Raw genomic sequence first — 23047 nt, 5'->3', positions numbered from 1 at the left:
TCATATCCAGATGACTGGGTAGTGGCCAGTGGCCTGGCCTGTAAGGGAAAGGAAAGGGAATGGCATGTCTGAGATAAGGAGGCCTGGATGGAGACATACAGACAGACATACGAGAGATTGTATGTCATCTTAACACCCTGCCGAAAACATCCACCAGAGAAGAATCATTGAACAGCTAAGTAGACAAGATGATACGGTAACCTGGCTGCAGCCAGCCCTTTGTCATTGGTACCTTGGAATTAGCATAAGTAACACAATGAACACATAAGCATGGTGGCTTTTGTGTTGGTAGAGTTGGAGGTTGGTTATGGACCCAAAGGCATGGACTCCCACTTACCAAGGCTGAACGAGTTACTGTTGCTGCTAAATGCCCAATTGTCAGCAACAGAGACCTAAGCGAAGTCCCTGATATGAGATAATTACTCAAGGAGAACAACCTGTCACCTGAACAAGCCAACTATGTTAGTCCCTTTCTTCTCTGGAAGGGAAGTAACTTGTCCTCAAATAGTTAAGACCTGTTGAAAGTATGGGTTTAGGTGTCCCTGTGCTAATCTTCAGTCAACACCACTATCTGGAACTTATATGAAGCCTGATTCAAGGCACAGAAACCCACACAGCATAGCACTCATCCAGGGCATCCTCTTCACAGCAGAAGAGGTGCAGGCGGGCCTGTGGTCACAGAACCACAGTCATATCACATACTGCACCACGTGGAAGCAGTGACCCCTCTGGAATATTGGATCAGTCTTCTCAAAGACAGCTCAGTGCCAGCTCAAAGGCAACACCTTGAAAGGGTGGGGCAACATTGTTCATTGTGTAATACACACATTAAGTCAGAAACTTCTATATATTTGCTTTTCAGTAGGCAGAATATGTAAGTCTAGTCACCACCTCTCCCCCTGGGAGTTGTTGTGTTTTCCATTTCAATAACTCTGTGCTGGAGGTTCTGGTCCTCAGGGGCATACTCTTACAAGGGAACATATCAAGGGCTCTATTGAACTGCAAGCATGGCTGATTCTGAGGAACTCTGGACTCCTTGTGCCCAAAAAAAGGAGTCCTCATGCATGTGGCAGGAGTTAGCAACCCTGATCTGCAGGATGAAGAAGGCTGCTCTTACACATGAGAGTAGGGTAGTCCACTTGGATGTCCCTGGGTTGTTCCATGGTAGCTATGAATGAACAACTTTGGCCTGAAAAGGGTACGATGCCAAGGGCTCGGAACCTTGAAGACAGAAGGTTTTGGTGACATCACAAGATAAGCCACCAAGACCTGTCAAGATGTTAGTGGAGGGTGAGAAAAAGTCAGAATGGTTAATGCAGGATGCCAAGGATAAGAGTAAGTTGTAGCCCCCAGACCAACCATAGCAATGGGTGCTGTAGTTCCTCCTACTAAGCTCTGACTTTACATTTCCTATAAAGAAAAGAGGCCCACAGAACCATGAGGAAGTTAGCTCCAAACTCACATGGAGAAGTCAATCTGTGTGAGGCAAAGTTTGAACTTTGGTGGGCATGAAAATGTAGCACTCAAGACTCCTGCTACAGGGGATATAGTTGCCTGATGGCCCCAGTTGCTGGATCCACCGCTGAGCTCTGAAGTCACTCTGCTGGCTGCTCTAGCTATGACTAGGCATGGTACAGGAGCAAGGCCATCTCACTTTGCTGAGGCGTCAAGTGCTAACTAGCCTGAGGGTTCCATATTGGCCTGGTCCAATCTTTCTTGGAACTCTGCTGCAGTTCGCATCTCTTTGGACTGGACGTTTCCCTCCCTAACTCTTCCCTGCATTGCAGTCTGAAGCCTGCCCTCACCTTCTCCTGTTCCCTCCTTAAAAATTCTCTTGCACTCCTGATCCCATTTGGGGTCTGCTTCTTAGAAGACCCAAACTGAAGCAATAGAATTAAAATGTTATGTGTTCTCATTTTTTCTCCTTCTATAAGTTGATGTTATACTGAACAAACTAATTGACCATATTAAAGGTACATCTTAAATGTAATTATTCATAAATTAACATGTTAGTTAGCTAATAATTAACATGTAAAAATACTTATTTACCTATAGATGTTCATTTGGTGTGTCAGAGCATATAAAGACAGTGGAATTCCAACAGATTTATGGGGAAGGATACTCAAGGGATTGTCAAAATTTGTTTTATGTTGGCCAGGGTTTTATTTTTCAATGATATATCCAGTCATTTTAATTTAATCAATCTAGATGACTATTCATTTAAAATTCACCAATGGAAGCAATGTCAACTTTCATCAGCAATATTTTAACCTATGATTTTCCAATAATTAGTCTTAAATACATATAGTCTGTAGTTCAAGTGCCTTATCACTGCTGCTGAAGTGTATACATAAGTAATTCATGAAAAAATTATTTGTACTCTGATACTAATTATTATCTCTAACTCCTTTTCCCTTGAAAAGTGGGAACTGTGATGCAGGGGTTCCTAATTAAATAGTCCATAGTCTAAAACAAAAACAAAAACAAAACAGTTGCAAACCATTCTACTAGACCAGGAGCAAATCAATAAATTAGGAGGACAAATTTTTATAGTATTACTTTAGTGTTAGCTGCAAATTTTTTTCTTAAGTTTTCTTCCTAATATTACCAGTTCTTTTCTCTATTTTTTTAAAGATTTTATTTATTTTTTTATCAGAGAGGGGGAGACAGAGAGCACAGGCAGGGGGGAGTGGCAGGCAGAGGGCGAGAGAGAAGCAGGTTCCCTGCTGAGCAAAGAGTCCGATGCAGGACTCAATCCCAGGACCCTAGTATCATGACCCCTGCTGAAGGCATACACTTAACTGACTGAGCCCCCCAGGCGTCCCTACTGGTTATTTTCATATCAAATTTTATTTAACTTTAATTTTTTCTTACATTTTTTACATTTTTACATTTCTTACATTTTTTCTTTATTTTATTTGTTTTTTTAAGACTATTTATTTGAGAGAGAGTGAGCGGGAGGGAGAGGGAGGGGGAATCTGAAGCAGACTCCACGCTGAGCTCAGAGCCCAACAAGGGGCTCGATCGGGACCCCAAGATCACGACTTGAGCCAAAACCAAGGGTTGGTCGCTCAACCAACTGAGACAGCCTGGCGCCCCTATTTTACTTTTTTAAAAGATTTTTTTTTTTTATTGAGAGAGAGAGAGAGAGAGAGCATGTGCGTGCAAGCGGGAGGAAGGGCAGAAGTAGAGAAAGAATCCCAAGCACTGCTGAGCACAGAACCCCAACATGGGGCTCAGTCCCAGGATCCCGAGATCATGACCTGGACTAAAATCAAAAGTCAGATGCTTTTTTTTTTTTTAAGAGTCAGATGCTTAACTGACTGAGCCACCCAGGTGCCCTTTATATATGCTTTCTAAAGGATTTCTGGTTTTACTTTTATATCAGCAAACCTATTTGTTTTGTGAATTGTTTATTGCCTTGTGAATATAATGTCTATGCTATTTTAAGCTATTGATTTAGTTGTTCAAAGAGAAATTACTGTATCTTTATAGGTACTTTATGCACTTTGTGATTTTTCAAGATCTGAGATTTCAATAAAGCAGCACACACTTTACTGGTTTACTGCAGTGTCAGTCCAAACATCAATACCTAGGAACCAACAACGAAGAAATGAAAAAAAAGAAGGCTTTACCAATTTTTTAAATCTTCACTTAAAATATTACTAACAAGATATTTTTTAAAGACTCTTTTATAAAAGATCATTCTTCTGCACCTATTAAACTATTGTTTTAAGTAAATTATTTTTAATTGTTTTGGTTAAAGAAATCACACACTAAGTAGACTGGGACATACAAATGTGCATTCATAATATTGTCTTCTGGAGTTTTTCTTAACCTCTCCTTTTCCAAATATGCCTTCATGCTGGAATATTGAGTTTTATTTTCTAAGAATGATCATGTTCCTCAAATGGAAAATGTCTTTACATTCCAGATGCAGACTACACCCCTGTATGGACTCTGGCCGAGTAAAGCACAGCTGTCAAAAAATAGCTTAGTGGAAAAAACCTTAATGTCATTATTAATGTCATGATTCATGCAAACACTGAGAAAGAAACCTTAATAATAGTACATATTACTTCCTGAATCCAGAATTAATATTGGGAAATATTTATTTCAGGTTATTTTTTTTCAAAATATAATAATGAGCCCATCATGTTTGCTTCCTCCCAAACTCCCACATAGATGTGAGAATCTTTACTGTGAAGATGTACAGACTGAGTTACCCCATCAAGTATTCTTTTCTGATTTTATGTACTGTCATTTTTTAATGCTTCCCAAGACCCAAAATCAAATATTAATATTCTAGTTCAGATTTCTGTTTTAAAACACAGAGCACCCCTTTAGCGTGGCGAGTTATAGATTATTTACCTGCTCTAGAACGGTATGAGTAAAAAGAAGAAAAGTCACCATGAAGAATTTTTACTTTCTTCCACATGAGAAGGAGGTAGTATAGATGGTTAGGAAAGTAATCACTGTCACCTCCAATTAATGTGGTCTGGGAAGGGGCTCTGCCCTTCCGATCATGCTGCATTAGCCTTTCTCATGCAGGACAGTAATTACCATCAAGCCTGTTTTGTAGATGACAACGTATAGTTAGGTAACATATGATCCTTAGGCCTGTCAGAAGTATTTTAACACGGCCCCTGTAAACTCATTGTAGAATTGAATTCCATGAATGCCTTCCCTATGCAATTTCACCAATGTCCTGACTTTGAAGCTCGTTGGCCAGCCAGCTCTGAGTCGTATCATTCATCAACATTCTCCCAAATGCACGTACAAAAACAGAGTTTCCACAGGCCACAGAGTCTCTTTCTTTGTGTCTCAGATGGTCGTATCTGTAGTACCACACATTATGTGGTCAAAATTTCCTCTCTTTGTACTAAACACTTCTTTTGTTTTTTTCTTCTTCTTCATCTTTTTGGGGCATTGAATTTTTAAAATGATCATAAAATAACAGCCATTTGTGGTGGAAAAAAAACTTACAGATTTTTTAAAGTGTGTTTAGTTAAGAAATGCTATTGGCCTCAAATAGTAAACAGAAATAAAGTTGAAATCCCTAGTCTCCAAACTAGAGATATGACCAAGTACGCTTGAAATCAAGTATTCTAAAGAAGCTTCTGCAAGTTTGGCTTGCTTAGCCAATGAGGTACCTGATGTCAGAAAGAACTGGGAGACACTTGGATGGACAAGCACGCTGCCACATTTTCCCACCCACCCCCATGGTGTCTAGAAAGGCTAGCTCTTCCTCCACGTCCTTGGCTTTGAGCCAAAGCTACAAGAGAAGAGGCCTATATGCAAACTCATTTTTAATGTAATAAAAATGAAATGAAATAAAAACTGGATGACTTGTTTACTACTATTTTAGTGCTTACAAATACTCTTTTTTTCTTAATAAACACTAGATTATGTGTGTCTAGATTTTCTTAGGTAGTCTGGCTTCAAGGGGCATATGCTTTTAGGCAACTTCCTTTAGCTATCACTCCAAAAATGCAAAGTCATTTTTAAATCACAGCTAATCTGCTGAATGTGAAGATTAGAAACACCACAGAAATGTTATTTTATATTAGTTACATTTTGTTCACTTTCCTATACTTTTTATATCTGTCTGGAAGATACTGGTTTAACTAAAATTTATCTTTCTTTTTCTTCCTCTCTCTCTCTAATATAACAGCTTCCTTGACTAAGGCCTTTTAAGTTAATTTATATTTGTAAACAGAAGGTTTAGCTTTAAGTGCAAGTATGACTTTGCATTTTATAAAGGCCAACAGTAATAATGAAATTAACCATAACACAAATGTGTCAAGCAAGTGACATATATACTTTTTCTCTCACGTTTGACTTTGAAAATTCTCAAATCTATAGAGAATGGAAAGACTACTACAGTGAACATCAGTGTATCTTTTATGGAGATTCACTAATTATAACATTTTACATATCTAAGTATATATCTCCTAACATGTTTCTACATAAACAAAATACTATTTTCATACTCAAGACATTTGACATTGATACAATATTACCTAATATGCAGTGCATACTTAAATTTTTGCAATTATCCCAAAATATCATTTATAAATCTTTGTGTTTTTTTTTAAATCCAGTATTCTATCAGGGAGCTTTTGGTTGCCATGTTGCTTTTGTCTCTTTTTAATCTAAAATGTTCCTGGGTGCCTGGGTGGCTCAGTCATTAAATGTCTGCCTTCGGCTCAGGTCATGATCCCAGGGTCCTGGGATCAAGTCCTGCATCGGGCTCCCCGCAGAGCGGGGAGTGGGGGTGGGACACCATGGGGGTGGGTGGGAAAATGTGGCAGCGTGCTTGTCCATCCAAGTGTCTCCCAGTTCTTTCTGACATCAGGTACCTCATTGGCTAAGCAAGCCAAACTTCTCCCTCTCCCACTCCCCCTGCTTGTGTTCCTGCTCTCGCTATCTCTCTCTCTGTCAAATAAATAAATAAAATCTTTAAAAAAAAATCTAAAATGTTCCTTTCCACCATTTTGTGTCTTTGGTGATAGTGACATTTTGGAGTCAAGACTAGTTGTTTTATAGCATGTCCCAAAATTTGGATTTATCTGACTTTCCCCCTCATGATTAGATTCAGGTTAGAATTTTTGACAAGAGTACCACAGAGATGATATGCGCTTTCCATTGCATTCCATGAGAAGGCACATACATCATTTGTCCTACGATGGGTAAAGTCAAGTTTGATCACTTGGTGAAGATGGAGTCTTATCCACTGCAAAGCACTGCAATTAATAAATTGTGGTATACTGCTTTGAAAAAACATGAGTATCCTGTTCTACAACAACTTTTCATTCAATGGATGTGTCACTTCCAGGATAAAGCTTTTAAGGAACAATGCTTTCCCGTTTTATGTTTCCACTAACTGGATACATAGATGTAAAGCCATAGGGGATGGTGGAGCCAAGTAATAGAAGTCTGGGCTCCTTAAATCACCACATTAAAGAAGGTTGCCTACTGATGTAGGACTCCTGCGCTGGGACAATGCACAAGAACTAAAGCTCTACATTGTCAAGACTAACATTTTTGGTTTATTTGAAATAGACCAAAATATTTGTAGCTAGAATTATTATAAATAATACACTCAGTTCAACACTTTCGATACTTATTTTTACATCATTTTGAAGTGCTGGTTTTCATTTGGATTTATTTTAATATTTGAGTTTGATGGCCATAATAGCTGAGAAAGACACTTAACAAATTATGTGTAAATCCAAAGGGAGGAAAGACATCATTGTTTGTACTAACTGGATTTTGATACTGATTTTTCAGTGCCATTCACCCACTGCAAAGATTTTTTTGTTGAAATTCAGCTAGTAATTATGCCAATCAGTTGTTCTTATAAACTAACAGAGGTGTTCAATTTACATTTTAACAAATAGAATGAATATCCACTGCTATTATTCATTTGAAGTTTTTATAGAGGTTAGAAAAGGCTTTCCAATTTTTCTAAGTCTATATTCACATGTTTCCAGCAACTAATATTGTGATGGAGGAAATACTTCCAGAGAACCAATTAAAAAATTCTCTTTCTATGGCATGGGTTTCTTTTGAAAAGTAGTAAAATCTTATGCATTTTTTAAAAAGTCATTTGAATCTTTAGAGAGTGATTAAAAACAATATTTTTTAAAAGTTGGTGCTTAGTTTAGTAACATGATACTAATCAAATTATAGAAAATGTCTACAAATTTGGAATTCCATTTTTTATTTAAAAAAGTAACATCTTTAAGTTCAACAATTCTTTTTTTTTTAAAGATTTTATTTATTTATTTGAGATAGAGAGCACGAAAAGGAAGAGAGTCAGAAGGAGAAGGAAACTCCCCGCTGAGCAGGGAGCCCGACGTGGGACTCGATCCCGGGACTCCAGGATCATGACCTGAGCCGAAGGCAGTCGATTAACCAACTGAGGCATCCGTAAGTTCAACACTTCTTTTAGCTGTTTTGCCATGAAATAATAAGTGAATCATGTATTTAAAATACTTAATGATCATTTCCCATTTCGTTACAAAATATTGTCAATATTCTATCATGTTTTAAGGGTCTTATTTTATGTTTTAAAGTTTTTTTATTTATTTTTTGACAGAGAGAGACCCAGCAAGAGAGGTAACACAAGCAGGGGGAGTGGGAGAGGGAGAAGCAAGCTTCCTGCTGAGCAGGGAGCCCGATGCGGGTCTCAATCCCAGGACTCTGGGATCACGACCTGAGCCGAAGGCAGACGCTTAAGGACTGAGCCACCCAGGCACCCCTCAAGGGTCTTATTTTAAAATTTAACTGTATAGATCTAGATGTTGGCCTGTAGAACTTTGTGCATTCCTTGTTGCAGCTTCTTTGCTATAATAACTTGCCTATTAATAATTCTGTGAAAAAATATTGAGAGGTTCTAGCTCTGTGACCTTATCCTGACACCCTTTTTTATTATAGTCAAAGCAACTGCTTCATTAATGATTACACTTCTACATCTTTTCCACAAAATATAATTTTTTTATTAAAAGGATCATTCACTTCTTAACATCTTCTCTAGTACCTCTATCCTTTAGTGATCCACACAAAAAGTGGTTTTTCTTGCATTTTATAATTGATTCATAGGTTATTAAATACCACAGCTATGACACAGTAGAAACATCTGTATACTTAGAACTAACTGTATAGTTAGCATTTGTCCAAAACTGCATAATTTATTCTAATATGTGCTTTTTCAATATTAAGCAGTATTTTCTCTATCTCAATAATATGAGTATTTATTTACTCACAAAGGAATATATTTTACTTTGTCTCCATCTTGTTATCCATTTGTGACTTTAGCCACTTTTATGGCTATAATAGGAAGAATGAATGTTTCTCCAACAGGATGTGGCTGTTTGTTTTCGGCTATTAGTAAAATCTCCTTTAGCATAAACTTTGGCTAAGTGGATTGTGTATGAATTAATTTGAACTTGGTAAAAATATGTAGACTTTTGTTTTTCATGACCTGTTTATTCAGTTTTTAAATGCCTTGCACATTGTTACAGCATGACTTCATACCACTTTTTGCTAGTATCTGAGGATATACTAGCAAAAATTTAAGAAAATTTTTGTCATTAAAGATAGTGAATACAAATCCATATTCTAAACAGTCTTCTTGACAATTTAGTTTTTTGTTTTTTGTTTTTTGTTTCTCTTCCACATGGCTTCCTGTCAAATTTCCATTTGTCCTTACCTATAGCACAGCCATGAAACACTAAGTACAGGAGGCATGTGGCTATTTCTCACTTTGCCTGACATTATTACTTTATCCTTTGTCTATGATTTCTCTACGGGATTCTTTTCTAGGTACCTGTCCATTTTGTGAAAGTTCATTTACTTGAAAGCACATAATAAAATGCCCAATTTCTTCTAACCTTGCATATTTTATGAAACATGGATGCAAACATTTCTTTCTTATTTTTTACACTAAAATCAAATAGATATAATCGAGATTCTAACATTTTCTTCCCATAATGCATTGGATCATGTTACAACCCTTTGTTTGTATAGACCCCTCTTTGAAGACTGAGCGGTATTGTTGGCAAATATAATAGCAGACTTCCAAACATTGTTTGCTATGACAACCATGAGAATCCATTTTATACTGTGAAGCTATTCACACACACACTCACATAAATGAACATTTTTTATAGAATAATACTACATATGATATACTCTAATATGTTTATTTTATTCCTTTATAGTGACTTTGACCTAAAGTTTGAAAAAGGCGGTGCTATCATGTTCTGCACACCATACTCATGAGGAGTGTAGCAGCAAAAAAGCAAGTGTTTTAGAGTCACACTGCATTGGAAACCCAGTGTGGTCATTATATTGTCTTTTGACACTATAAAGCTTATTTGAAGTTTCCTCTTCTGGCTTGTTTCATCTGTAACAGGGATAATTACAATTACCTTGCGAGGATTATGACAATAAAATGAAATAATGTATGTAAAGCGTCTAGCACCATTCCTGGCACAGAGTGGGCACTCAATAAACAAATGGTAATCATTGTTAGTGGTAGTGTTATAATAGTAATCTTCCTGGATTTCTAATAAAAAAAGATGGGTGGGTAAAGAGAAGCCAAAAATGGTAACTCTGGTAGGGATGGGGGTGGGGAATAGTAGTAAGGATACCGGGATGAGAGGAAAGACAGAAGACACAAATGTCAGCATGGACTCTGCTTCTCATCTCATGCCTTTACAGGACTGCCCCTTATAGACTGGTGAGATTCTGTTCAGATTCTACCACCACTTCTAGAATGCCAGGCAGCCCCACGTATGCCCTCTCCTTAATCTAACAATAATTCTGTAAAATATACCAGCAGACCCATTTCACCAATGAGCAAAGCAATTCTCCAAGACATTAAGTTAGTGCCTAGAGAAGCAGAAATGACACACATCTACAGGCCCTTTCATTGTAAAATCCTTTGCCCTTTTACCCTTGTCTTTCTGGAATGGGCATAAGTCAGCCAGCCTAGAAGGTGATAAACTGTTACATATGACTCATAATTCCTCCAGACACAAAGAATCCTGTTTTGCTTGTTTTCCCAAATTCCAAAGTAGTCTAAGCTATCCTACAAGAAGCCTACCTAGGGAGCAGCGGCTGGAAAATCTGTCTCCTGAAGAATTCAGAAAGTCTTCTGATCAAAGAAGACAAGAGAGGAGACCTGGGGACTCCTGGGGACGAAGCGAGCGGCTAGCTAGCACACACGCCCACAAACCCAGGCTGGGAGCCGCCGCACAGCATTGCCTCCCAGGGGCCCGCCACTGCATCCTGCCCCTTGGCATTTATTTCTCAGCCATCCTGGGACTATCGTGGTTCTGTATGTTCCTCAGCTCTCAGCAATCTTACCAAATTGCATTTGCGAGTTCTCTGCCTTGTTTCTGGTCTTCAAGCTGGATCCTCGTTGCATCTATCACCTTATTTTTACATTCATGGAACTTTTAAAGCTCGTGTCTCTCCCATGGGGTTTAGTCTCTGTTAAGTGCAACCATTCTCAAAAATGATGCACCTTCAGGTTTTGTAATCCATTGCCTCATTGTTATCTTATATTGACCTGATCTGTTAACAATGCAAATCTATGTATGTGTAGTTGGTATTTTGTTAAAATTTGTGAAGTCATTCTGGATTTTATCTCCCAGGAGATGAGAGAGAAAGCATCTTTACAGTGATTTATTTGTAGTTTTTTATTTGGACAAGTGACTACTCTATCAGCTTATCACTAACGGTGAGACCTCTGCCACCCTGTTACAGTGCTGACAACAAGTGGTCATTTGTTGTTTTTATTCTTAGGAAAACCCCATATTTTTCTACAATGATTCAGCCTACTGTAAATTTCCAAAATCTTGCCATCTCTTAAAAGAAAAATATACATCAATACTTTATTAACAGATATCTGATAAAAAATTAAATCCCCAAATGCATCAATGCCCAATTAAAGTTCATTAAAATAAATGTCTTATATTTCTTTCAATTGTATTAAAAGTAGCTCTCACATACTTCATTTTTAACTTTTCTTTCTTTCAATATCTTTATGAATCTATGGCGTTTCATAGACACAGATAAAACTTGTTATAATTAATGCTAGTACTTGATGTAACTCAAATATTTACATCTTGACTACAAATAGCAGCTTTAAGATGGTTCTTTGTCTTTTCAACATTACCCTAGACATTTTCTTAAGTATCTTTGCTTATTAGCAATAATAAGATATTCCTGGTACCTCTGGATACTTTCTCAAAATGCCCAAAATGGAATCAATTACTCTCAAAGAGACCAGGTTCCTTTATCCAAAAAATAGTCCTGGAAAAAAGTGTGTATTTGTGGTTTTGCATGAGTATTGCCGTTGGTCAGGGGATGAGGCCACTTTATTAAAAAGGCCATAAAATTTTTTTCAAAAAAATATATTAGGACCCAAGTTCACAAGACATGTCCAAATAAACTCTAAAATTACAAAGTCATATTTTTAAAGATTATGTTCCAATATAAAAATTGCAATTTACGGGGTGCCTGGGCGGCTCAGTCAGTTAAGCGTCTTACCCTTTATTTCAACTCAGGTCATGATCTCAGGGTTGTGAGATTGTGCCCCACATGCTGCTCCATGCTTAAGATTTTCTTTCTCCCTCTCCCTCTGCCCCTCCCCCAAAGTTGCAGTTTACTCCCTTATTTAGATTTTTAATCCCCTGCCTATGAAATCACTAGCTTCATCTGTGTGAAGGTCTACTACATTGACTAGAGAAATTACCATCTTTTCATTGTCAGTAAGAAATATATAAAAGAGCAAAATGCAGAGCATTATCCAAAAGCTTTGATCCATCAGTGATATGTTACATATATCCATGTAAATGTAACAAATTAATATGCAATACGAAGAGTATCTTATGTAGTTTAATTCCTCTCTCCAAACATAGGCCAGGTCATAGAAAATAAACTTCCCCTATAGCACTGTGCCCTCAATATGCAACTGTAAACTAACAACAACAACAACAAAAAACAATAGAAAGATGTTATTAACAAGAATCTTTCCATAGTAGAACTCAAAGCATATTTGGTTGTTGGCATTATTTCTAAAGTAGGATGATATCTGAGCAGTTTTGCTTCCTTACAACACTGTTACGTGTAACATCACAAAGCCCAGTCTCTGGAAAATGATTCAGAGCAGATACACTGAATTACCAACGAGTCTGCCAAGATTCTCTGGCATTTGGGACTTGGCAGAATGTTGCAAAATAAATTTTCTTAGACAATTCTGGTTTTTGCTACATACCCAAATGTCTGAGAAATTGTTCCAAATGTTCCTCTGACCACAGATTTTCCTCCACGTCTCTTGACTATGCCTTTTCATCTGCCTGGGTTAAAACAGCACATCACACAAACTTGGGGAGAGATCGAATACCATGTTTCCTTATACTGTTTCTGTCTAACTTTTCAAATTCTCTTTTAAAAAGCTAACATATGTTTAAATGAATGCTTTTGAAAGTAAACCTACCAAATATGGGTCATTTTTTAAAGACTTCATTTCTAGTAGAGTAGTTACAAGTTCACAGAAAAATTGAGAGGAAGCACAGTTTTTCCACATCCTCCTGCCCCAGGCTCCCCCACCATCAACATCGCCCACCAGATGGTGTATTTTTACAATTAATGAACCTTCATTGACAATCATTATCACCCAAATTTCATAGTTTATATTAGGGTTAACTCTTGGTGTTGTATATTCTATGAGTTTGGACAAATGCATAATGATATGTACCCAACATTATAGTATCATAGAGAGTAGCTTCATTGCCCTAAAAATCCTCTGTGCTCCACTTATTCATCCCTTTAGCCCCCACCCCACCCAGTGCCTGGTAACCACTGATATTTTTACTGTCTCTGTAGTTTTGCTTTTTCCAGAATGTCCAATGGTTGGAATCATACAGTATGTAGGCTTTCAGATTAGTAATATGAATTACAGATTAGCAGTAAGACTTTCATTTAATAATACACATTTAAGTTTCCTCCAAGTCTTTTCATGGTTTGTTGGTTCATTTCTTTTTAGTGCTGAATAATAATTTCATTGTCTGGATGTACCACAGCTCATTTATTAACTCACCTGCTGAAGGACATCTTAGCTGCTTCTATGTTTTGACAATTACAAATAAAGCTGTTATAAACATCTGTGTGCAGGGTTTTGTATGTACATAAGTTTTCAACTCCTTTGGTTAAGTATTAAGAGCATAATTGCTGCATTCTATGATATGTAAGAATGTGTTCAGTTTTGTAAGAAACCACCAAACTCTCTTCCAAAGTGACCATACCATTTTGCATTCCCACCAGCAATGAATGGGGTTCCTCCCCGCCCTCACCAGCATTGGCATTGTCAGTGTTCTGGATTTTGGCTCTTCTAATAGTTGTATAATGGTATCTCATTGTTATTTTAATTTGAATTTCCCTGATGACCTAGGATGTGGAGCATATTTTCATATGTTTATTTGCCATCTGTGTATCTTCTTCCATGAGGTGCTTGTTAAGGTCTGTGTCACATTTTTTTTTAAATTGGGTACATTTCACAAGTATTTCTCAGTTATCCCCCTGATCCCCTTAGGTGGGACAGAATGGCTAGAGCTGGCTGGAGTTGATCATTTTTCCTTTTTGCTAGGTCAGCTAGGCTCTGATGCAACCACAGGCAGGGTCTGGTTAAATAGTTTCCCCTTAGGGTTGGTCTTGTTAGGGAGAACAGAGTGCTCTGGTGTGTTTCAAAAATGGTTCCCCTTTCCCTTCGTCTGGCCAGAAGCGTGAGATTTTTTTCCTCATTACCTATTGTGGAAACCTGGTCAAGGTCCTAGAGGTAAAACTCACAAAATTTCCCCTTCCCTCACCCACCCCCTCAACTGGGTCCTTTGGGAGTTTTTAGCTCTCAGACTTGTCCACTCTGAGCCTCCAGTAATTCCTCAAGTACAGTTTGGCTTTTCCTACCCTGCTCCAGTTCCTGGAGAGATTTTGGCTCTGAGTGTCTGCTCTAGTAAGTTGCAAATCTCTGTTTTTGCTTCTTGCTCTCTCTAATATTTGGGGGCAGCCTTTTGCCCTTGACCTCACTTCTCTTACAGACCTAAACAAATATTATTTGTTTTTCAGTTTGTTCAACTTTTTACTGGGACATGGTGGTGACTTCCAAGCTCCCTACATGGAATCAAAAACCGGAATTCCCTGGGTTATTTTTCAAATGTTTAATTTTCTATGCAGCAGATTCACACTCAGGCCAACGCAACTCTGGGGACTATCACTTGGCAGGGGAGTACGTGGCCTGTCATATGATTTATAAAAATATATATATTTGGTTATTCAGATGACCAAAATATATTTCATATATGTATTTGGTCTTCATCCAGTTCTTCACCCACAATTCCTAAAACCCTTGGACCTTCCTATAAGGAAGGCATTAAAGGTGTCTTTTCTCATGTTAATGAAGGTGATTTATGGACACCCCACCCACCAAGGGCTCCAGCTTGTTGCCAGGAAGATCAACCAACCATGTGGATTAGAGGTCCCCAGACCTCCAGGGGGAGAGGAAGAGGGGCTGGAGGTTGAATTAGCCAATGGTCAATCTCTTAGTCAATCATGACTACGTAATGAAGCCTCCATAAAAGCCTAAAAGGACCAGGTTCTCAGAACTTCTGAGTTGGTGAACCCAATGGCAATGTCAGAAGCATGGTGCTCCTGAAGAGGGCATGGAAACTTCGAGCCTTTTCACCCTACCTCACCCTATGTATGCCTTCCTCTGGTTGTGGATTTGTATCCTTTATCATATCCTTTAATAAACCGGTGAACGTAAATATTTCCCCAAGTTTTGTGAACCACTCCAACACATTAAAAGAACCTAAGGGGGAGGTCACTGGAAGCTCCAATCTGTAGCCAATGGTCAGAAACACAGGTAACAGCCTGGGGCTTGAGACTGGCCTCCAAAGTGAGGGATTGAGGGCTGTATTGTGTGACCGAAACCTTAACCTGTGGAATCTGATGCTGTCTCTGAATGGATAGTGTCAGAGTTTAGGTGAATTCTCAGACAACCTGCAGGTGTCTATGAATTGCTTGGTGATGTGGGAAGAGGGACCCCTTTCCCCCATGTTGGAATTGGCCCTACTTGTTTCCTCTTCTTTTATCACAGCAGGGTGACTATTTCTAAGCTTTGAAATAATCATTATTCACAGATGTCAGTACTGTTTATGGTAGGCTATGCCAAAGAACTGTGTTGTGTCATGGTTTTTCCCCTCCATATTGCATCAGATAGCGTTTGCTGAATTCAAAGCTCTGTGTAACTCATGACCAGATTTAAGTATCAAAATGAGTGGTGAAGACATTTACAATAGCAGAGTGCAAAGAAGGGTAAAATGGGTTTGTGTAGCAGAGAGAGGGGACTTGGAGGAAGCAGGGTTTGCAAGGGCCCCAAGAGATGAATACATTCTGCATACATAGAGAATAATAGACATTGAAGAAATTGGAAGTAACATTGACAATGAGCATGACATGTCAATGAAGCATCAGGAATTTGGTTGGGTTAAAGGGAAAAGTGGAGTGGGGAAGAAAGTGTAAATGGGGTCAGAAACCTGGGACAAATTATGGAGGGCTATGTAGGAAGAGTAAGGGAGTTAATGGCCATTGGGTACTTTTCCTGTGCCAGTCCCTCTGCTGAGCATGCTGTCTCACAGTTCTGTCTCACAACTCCCTGGGAGAGAAGCATGACCAATGAGGAAACAGGCAGAAAGAATGAGCAGCTCGCCTGGCACCATACAGCTCAGTTGTTTTTGCTTTTTTTTGTTCCATTCCCCCAAAGAATTCAAAAACTGTATTATCTCACATATGGAAATTTGTTTTTCATTTTGAATATAAATAAGCTTATATTTATTAAGATGTAGAAAATATTAAACAGTTTATGAGGTGATATACACAACAAAATCAATATTTTATAAAACAATTTGATGAAATAGGTTTAAACTAACTTGTGTGAATATCGAACACACTGATTTGGAAAAAAATACTGTAAAATTTTTATTTATGCGCTTTATATACTATGTCTTGAAAATTTTCAGTAGTCCTGGACAGTTAGGTGAATTTAGGCTATAATTGGAAATGTGCTCTTCTAATAGAAACCATAATTGTTTTTCTAACTAAATCAAAGAAATATTGAGATCTAATGAACAAGAGTGATTAAGATTTTTAGTGGAATTACAACTTCTGGGAAATCTTTCTTGGAGTTCTTGCCAATCCAGTTATAAGTGAATACACGAGAGAAAGTAGAGGTCTAACCTTCCTTCATACCAGTCTCACCACGAACCAGTTACCTGGCTGAAACACAAGAAAAAAGTTATGTTTACTTCCTGGGAATATTATAATGTTTCTCAGAAAATATATCTTTAACATTCTAATGGAAATAATAATTCAAATAAGTTACTAAAAAAAATCAAAACCCATGAAAAACCAACTCTGCAACAAAGTCAGGGAGTTTAATTTGGTGAAACTATCAGAAATTTGGGTCGACATAACCTGCAGTGGTCAGTTTCACATTTCAGTTGGTTGCTTTGCCATCTCGGGTGCATCAAGGGTACAGAGAATCTTGCTAATTGGAAGATGCCAATGGTCCAGACAAGAGTATGTGGCTAGATGTGTTGTTGGCTTATTTTCCCATTTGACACTCAATTTCTTCATCAGCAAGAGGGCTATTGCATGGCTGCAGTACCGTTCTCATCACTGTCTCTTTACTTAGATCTTTATTCTAAAAGATAAAAGGTATATGAAGATGCATCCACTAATAGACTCTATTGATTGCTAACTCTAAATTAATTTAGTGTTTCTGGATGTGTCAAAGACTGCTAGTTGCCTAATACAATTCTCATATTCCCTGATTTTGCTTATGACAGCATATGCCCAGCCAAATATTTATATTCTCTGGCCTCCTTTGCAACTTGGGAATTGTCAGAGGACACAGTTCTGGCTAAAGAGATACGATCACAAGTCACTAGAGGAGACAGGGTGTTGTGGCTAGCAAGAGCAGATTAGCTGGCATAAACCACCTTTTCCCTTTTCCTATGCTTTTCTTCTTGCTTGAAGTGGGTGAAAGCCCAGCACCAGCATTGTTCTTCAGAGCATGAGACTATGGCCCTCACCCTAAAGGTAGTGGAGCTGAGAACTGGAAAGGGATTGAATATCCAGGGACACCATGGAGCCTCCACACAATACCCAGGCCACCTAACTTGGGACTTACACTTTGTGAGCAAGAAATAACCACTTCTTTTGATTAAGTCAAAATCCATTCTGCATAACACCACTGAATACATTTCTACATTTGGGACAATTAGGACAATTATAAATTAAAAGCATGACTTTAAAGCCTTTCCATTTTTTTATTATGATATGTTAATCACCATAAATTACATCATTAGTTTTTGATGTAGTGTTCCATGATTCATTGTTTGCATATAACACCCAGTGCTCCATGCAGTACGTGCCCTCTTTAATACCCATCACCAGGCTAACCCATCCCCCCACCGCCCTCCCCTCTAGAACCCTCAGTTTGTTTCTCAGAGTCCATAGTCACTCATGGTATATATATACAAGGCTTTCCATTTTTTTAATATAATATGGTATTACAGCACAAATATATGCTCATGACAAATTTGAAAGAAGCCAGACAAAAGAAACAAGTTAGAAAAATGAAAACATGTAAAAAGCCAGATTTTATGTGGGCTTCCCTAAAAATTCTATGGTGTTGCCATAGAGTCAAATGGTAGTCAGTGTCTGTCACTGACCCCATTCGATGGAAATCCTAATAGGAAAAATGAGTCTTTACATTAGACGGTAAACAATTAAGTCTTTAATTTTCAAAATACACATGGTCAGAAAATGGAAATATCTCTTCTTTTGATAGAAAATAATATTATCTGCCAAAATCCTGGAGGTGAATGCCAAGAACTAGATGAGTCAAAATTTGCTGGCAAAAATAAATGTACACGTTTCAAAATTAATCACATTTTTGAAAAAATGCTTGTAATATACACTTTCTGTTTGTGATCCCTAGGAGTGTGACTATACCACTGAAGCTGAGAGCCACACAGAGTACTTGAATAAAGTTAGATTCTAAAAGCAGAGGGGAATAATCATCTCAATATTTCACCTTGGATTCATAGCAATATATTTTGCTCACATGGGAGAGTGCCTCCCCAGGGTATCCAATGTAGACAAGCAGGTTTACTGTGTGTTGTTTAACTGGAGAGAAATCACACTCTCTGGAGACAGAAACTGACCAAAATTCTCTGATGTGAATGAGCAATTCAAAAGGTGTGCTTAGATGACTTACCATGGAAGCATCTTTTACTAACCTCTATCCACATATCCCTTTCCTCTTCCATGTTCCTGGACCTTTGCAATAATATGATAATGTCTCAAAATTCTTTGAGCTGTTGAATCAATCTTCGGTCTAAACACCTTCTTGCATTGATATTCAATATGCAAACCAGAATTAACACAGAGCAACTCTGAACTGAAGATACAGAGTTATAGAAGAGGGAAGAAGAACTTCATATGTTACATCTGCAAAAACTTTCAGCTAGTGTTTTGTCTTTTTTACGTGAAGTGATTGAAAGGTAATTCTCCAGGAAAGTGAAATTCTACTCCCCTCCCTTTATTCCTCACCTTTGGATGCATATTAACATGCATAATGAAATAGCAGGTGAAGATTTAATTCATATGACAAACTTTCTCAAGGCTGAGAAGAATCAAGACACTATGGGGGATACAAAGTATATGTTCTCGCTCATGGTGTGTTCTGATCACTGTTGGGGTCTTCTTTTCTTTGTTATTCTTAAATATTTTTATTATATTTTGACCTTAACATACTAACTAGAGAATTCAAATAATATTTCTATTCATTTCAGAATATTGCATTTCAAAAAAATTACTTGGAAAACCAACTTGATTTGTTGTCTGTTTTTTTTTAAACATTAGTCATTTAATTCAGTGTTGGGTCCTTATTATAGATACATTGGAATGTTTTCTTTTTTTTCCAAAGATTTCATTTATTTGAGACAGAGCGAGAGCACTAGTGCTGACGCACCAGCGAGTTTGGGGGGAGGGGCAGAGGGAGAGGGAGAAGCAGACTCCCCACTAAGCAGGGAAACCGATGCACGTCTCTATCCCAGGATGCCGGGATCATGACCTGAGCTGAAGGCAGATGCTTAACCACTGAGCCACCCAGGCACCTTGAGACTTTTTTCTAAATACTAAGTAGGTTCAACAAGGTTTTTGATTTTTTTTTATAATGTTCAAGAAGGATGAGACAAAGTATGAATCCTGCGGTTATATAAAATGAATGACTTCAAGAAGTGGCATGTGTTCAGTGAGGTATTAACTGATCTGCATATTGGACTCCAATCTTAGTAATCTAAATCGCTTATAAATTGGGGGGGAAAAAAAGAAAAAGAAACCAAAGACATGGATGGTCTTTTGGGGAGGAAAGTATTCATTTTTTCATATTTCAAAATTCAAAGTGCAGGCTGTCTCAAGTGTGAAATTCTGGAAAGTAAAACAAGCTGTTTGAAAATTTCAGCCATTTTCTCCATGCTTCTCCCTGCCTGATTCAGTATTCCAAAATTGAACTCAAGGAATACCCATTATTCTTTCCTCAGTGAACACTGATATTTCTGCCAAGGAAGGCCACTGAGAATTCCCATGTTTGGAAATTTTATCATCAACTTAGAATATAACCCAAATCTCCTAATTTATATGATCCTTGAATTTTCTATAGCCTTTTGGGACTACACACACACACACACACACACACACACACACACACACTTGCTTTGAGAACAGGGTTTCATTGTAATAAGTTTAAATAATACTACATAAAACTCTACTAGTGAACCTAGTATTTTTATTTTTCTTGAAGAGAGGGCTAAGATTTCCTTTAAAAATAGTAATAATAAGGATTAGACACAGATTAAATTCTGTATGAATGCAGTTCTATTTTAATATGTTGGTTTTGTTTCATTGTTTTAGAAATTAAATTCTGCTTTGAAAATGATCACATATGAATAATATGGAGTTAATCTAAAATAATGAAGGAAGCTAAAATAGTAACTCCTTGTTGTCCCTAATATATTTAACATATCACAAAGTGGTGTAGTCAGCCTACAGGTAAATATGTTACATTTTAAAACACTGTCTTTTTTGAAACTGCTGCAGCCTGCCAGGCTACACTGCTCCAACTCTGAAAACATCAGTCTAAAATTAAAGAACAAATTGGAGATTCTAAAGAAAAGACACAGTACTGTAATGCACCAGTTGATTTAAAATGAGTGGGGTTTTGTTTGCAGCTTGTGAATATTTTTGTGTGCATTGACCTTGTGTTATTTCCTTAACTTCTTAAACATACATCGATACAGTCCAAAAAAAAAGAGAATATTTTATAGGTGAAGAGACGAAAGCATGGGGACTCTTAGTGAGTTGTCCGTGGGTATAGTGCTGGTTGGAGGCAAGCGAGGATTGGAACGTGGGGACCCTGAGTTTCAGTCAGGGACTCTCACCTCCACTACTATGAGAGGTACTTAGGACTTTTAAGCACTGCCACTATCAATGATAAACTGTGTTTTCAGAAGCTTCCATGCTCTGTTTAAAGTTCCACTAAGCATATCATTGCTTGTCAGTTGTCAGGACATATATAACTAAGTAAGGTGACACAAGATCGCTTGTGGAGGAAGACAGGCAGTGTATCTTCAAGGAGAACTAGAAGCCCCATCAATTATAACAGCCTCTAAATACTCAGCATTCAGCCTGCATGAGCTCATAGGGCCACAGAGAATGATTTAGAATTGATTTTACGTCTCAGTAGCTGAGAACAAGCATGCAAAGGGTACGGAAGGAAACCCAAACTTGGGGAACCACTTCATCTTATCACCAGCAGGATATACGAGAGGGGAAGAAAAGCCGTGTTTTCCCTGGAGGTATTTTTCTTCAGAAGCAACAGAACTGGAAAAGAGTACAAGCTCAATTAGTAATATAGCAGTTTGTAAAGGACAAGAAGAAAATGTGTGACGATCCCCTCACCTTAGGGTGAAAGCTGCAAAACTACTACCAACATTCTATCACATTCCAAAAAGAGGCTGATAACTTTTCCTTTTCTTTTTATCCTTGAGACAAGTAGAACAATTATTCGTCTCAATTAGATTTCTTAGTTATATTAATGTGGAGGTCAATGCATGAAGAAAAAAGTACTTTTAAGTTTAATCTGCAAAGATTTTACATTCTTACATTTCCAGTACTAGTTCATGTTAGTTTTTGTTTTTGTTTTTATCTATCGGTGTAACAGAACTGTTTTGGATTACATAAGATGGTAAAGTTTTAAGCACTACTTTCTTTATGCCTAACGTGTCTCCCATTCTAGCAATCTCAGTGTTTGGTGGTTCCATCCACAACTACTTGACCTTCTCGAGCCCAGTGGTCTTCACTCGCCTCTGCTTCCCACCTTCAAGGACAAACTCTGAGTTTAGTTATCATCTGAGTCCTCCAACCTCTTGAAATCTTCAACTGTAAGACTTCACTGTCTCTTGTCCATGAGAGACGATGGACTCTGAGAAACAAACTGAGGGTTCTAGAGGGGAGGGGGTGGGGGGATGGGTTAGCCCAGTGATGGGTATTAAAGAGGGCACGTTCTGCGTGGAGCACTGGGTGTTATATGCAAACAATGAATCATGGAACACTACATCAAAAACTAATGATGTAATGTATGGTGATTAACATAACATAATAATAAAAAATAAATAAATAAAAATAAAAATAAAATATGTAAAAAAAAAAAAAGACTTCACTGTCTCTCTACATGCCAAAAACAGACTGCTGCTCCTGTCATCCCATGACATCTGCTCATTCGCACCACTAACCTCCTCATTTTTTTTTTTCAGATTAACCATTAAACAATTGTGCTGGGCCCACTTCATCTCCTAAATAATCTAGTTCATAATGGCAGTTACTGGAATATTTCTTTCCTGTCACCCATATTTCCCTTTCTCATTTTTTCCTCTGCTCTACCCATTTGATCAATTAATATCAAAACTAAAACATAACTCTTCAATGCCCACATTTGGCTTTCCCTTTTTGTGAATTACCTGTTCATGCCTATTAGCCATTTATCTATGGGGTTTTCTGTCTTTCTTAATTTGGATGTTAATATCTCATCTGTTGTATTAATTGCATTAGCTTAATCTTTATATTAATATTTTATTTGTATGAATTGCAAGCATTTTCTCTCAAGGCTTCTATTTTAATTCAAATACAGCCTATTTTATTTGATAGAAATTTTAACTATTAATATGGTTAAATTTTTAAATCTTTGCATCTTGATTAAGGTATCTCTCTTTACTGTGAAATAAAAGCATTCACTTATATTTTCTTCTAACACTTCTAAAGTTTTATTTTTCACATTTTCACATTTCACAGAACTGGAGTTTATTTTTGTTAGGTAAGATCAGATTTTATCTTCAATATTGCCAGTCAG

Source organism: Callorhinus ursinus, unplaced genomic scaffold (assembly GCF_003265705.2).
Source record: "Callorhinus ursinus isolate GAN/ISIS: 27379988/994484 unplaced genomic scaffold, GSC_fseal_2.0 scaffold5, whole genome shotgun sequence".
Classification (NCBI taxonomy): Eukaryota; Metazoa; Chordata; class Mammalia; order Carnivora; family Otariidae; genus Callorhinus; species Callorhinus ursinus.
This window is presented reverse-complemented; position numbering follows the sequence as displayed.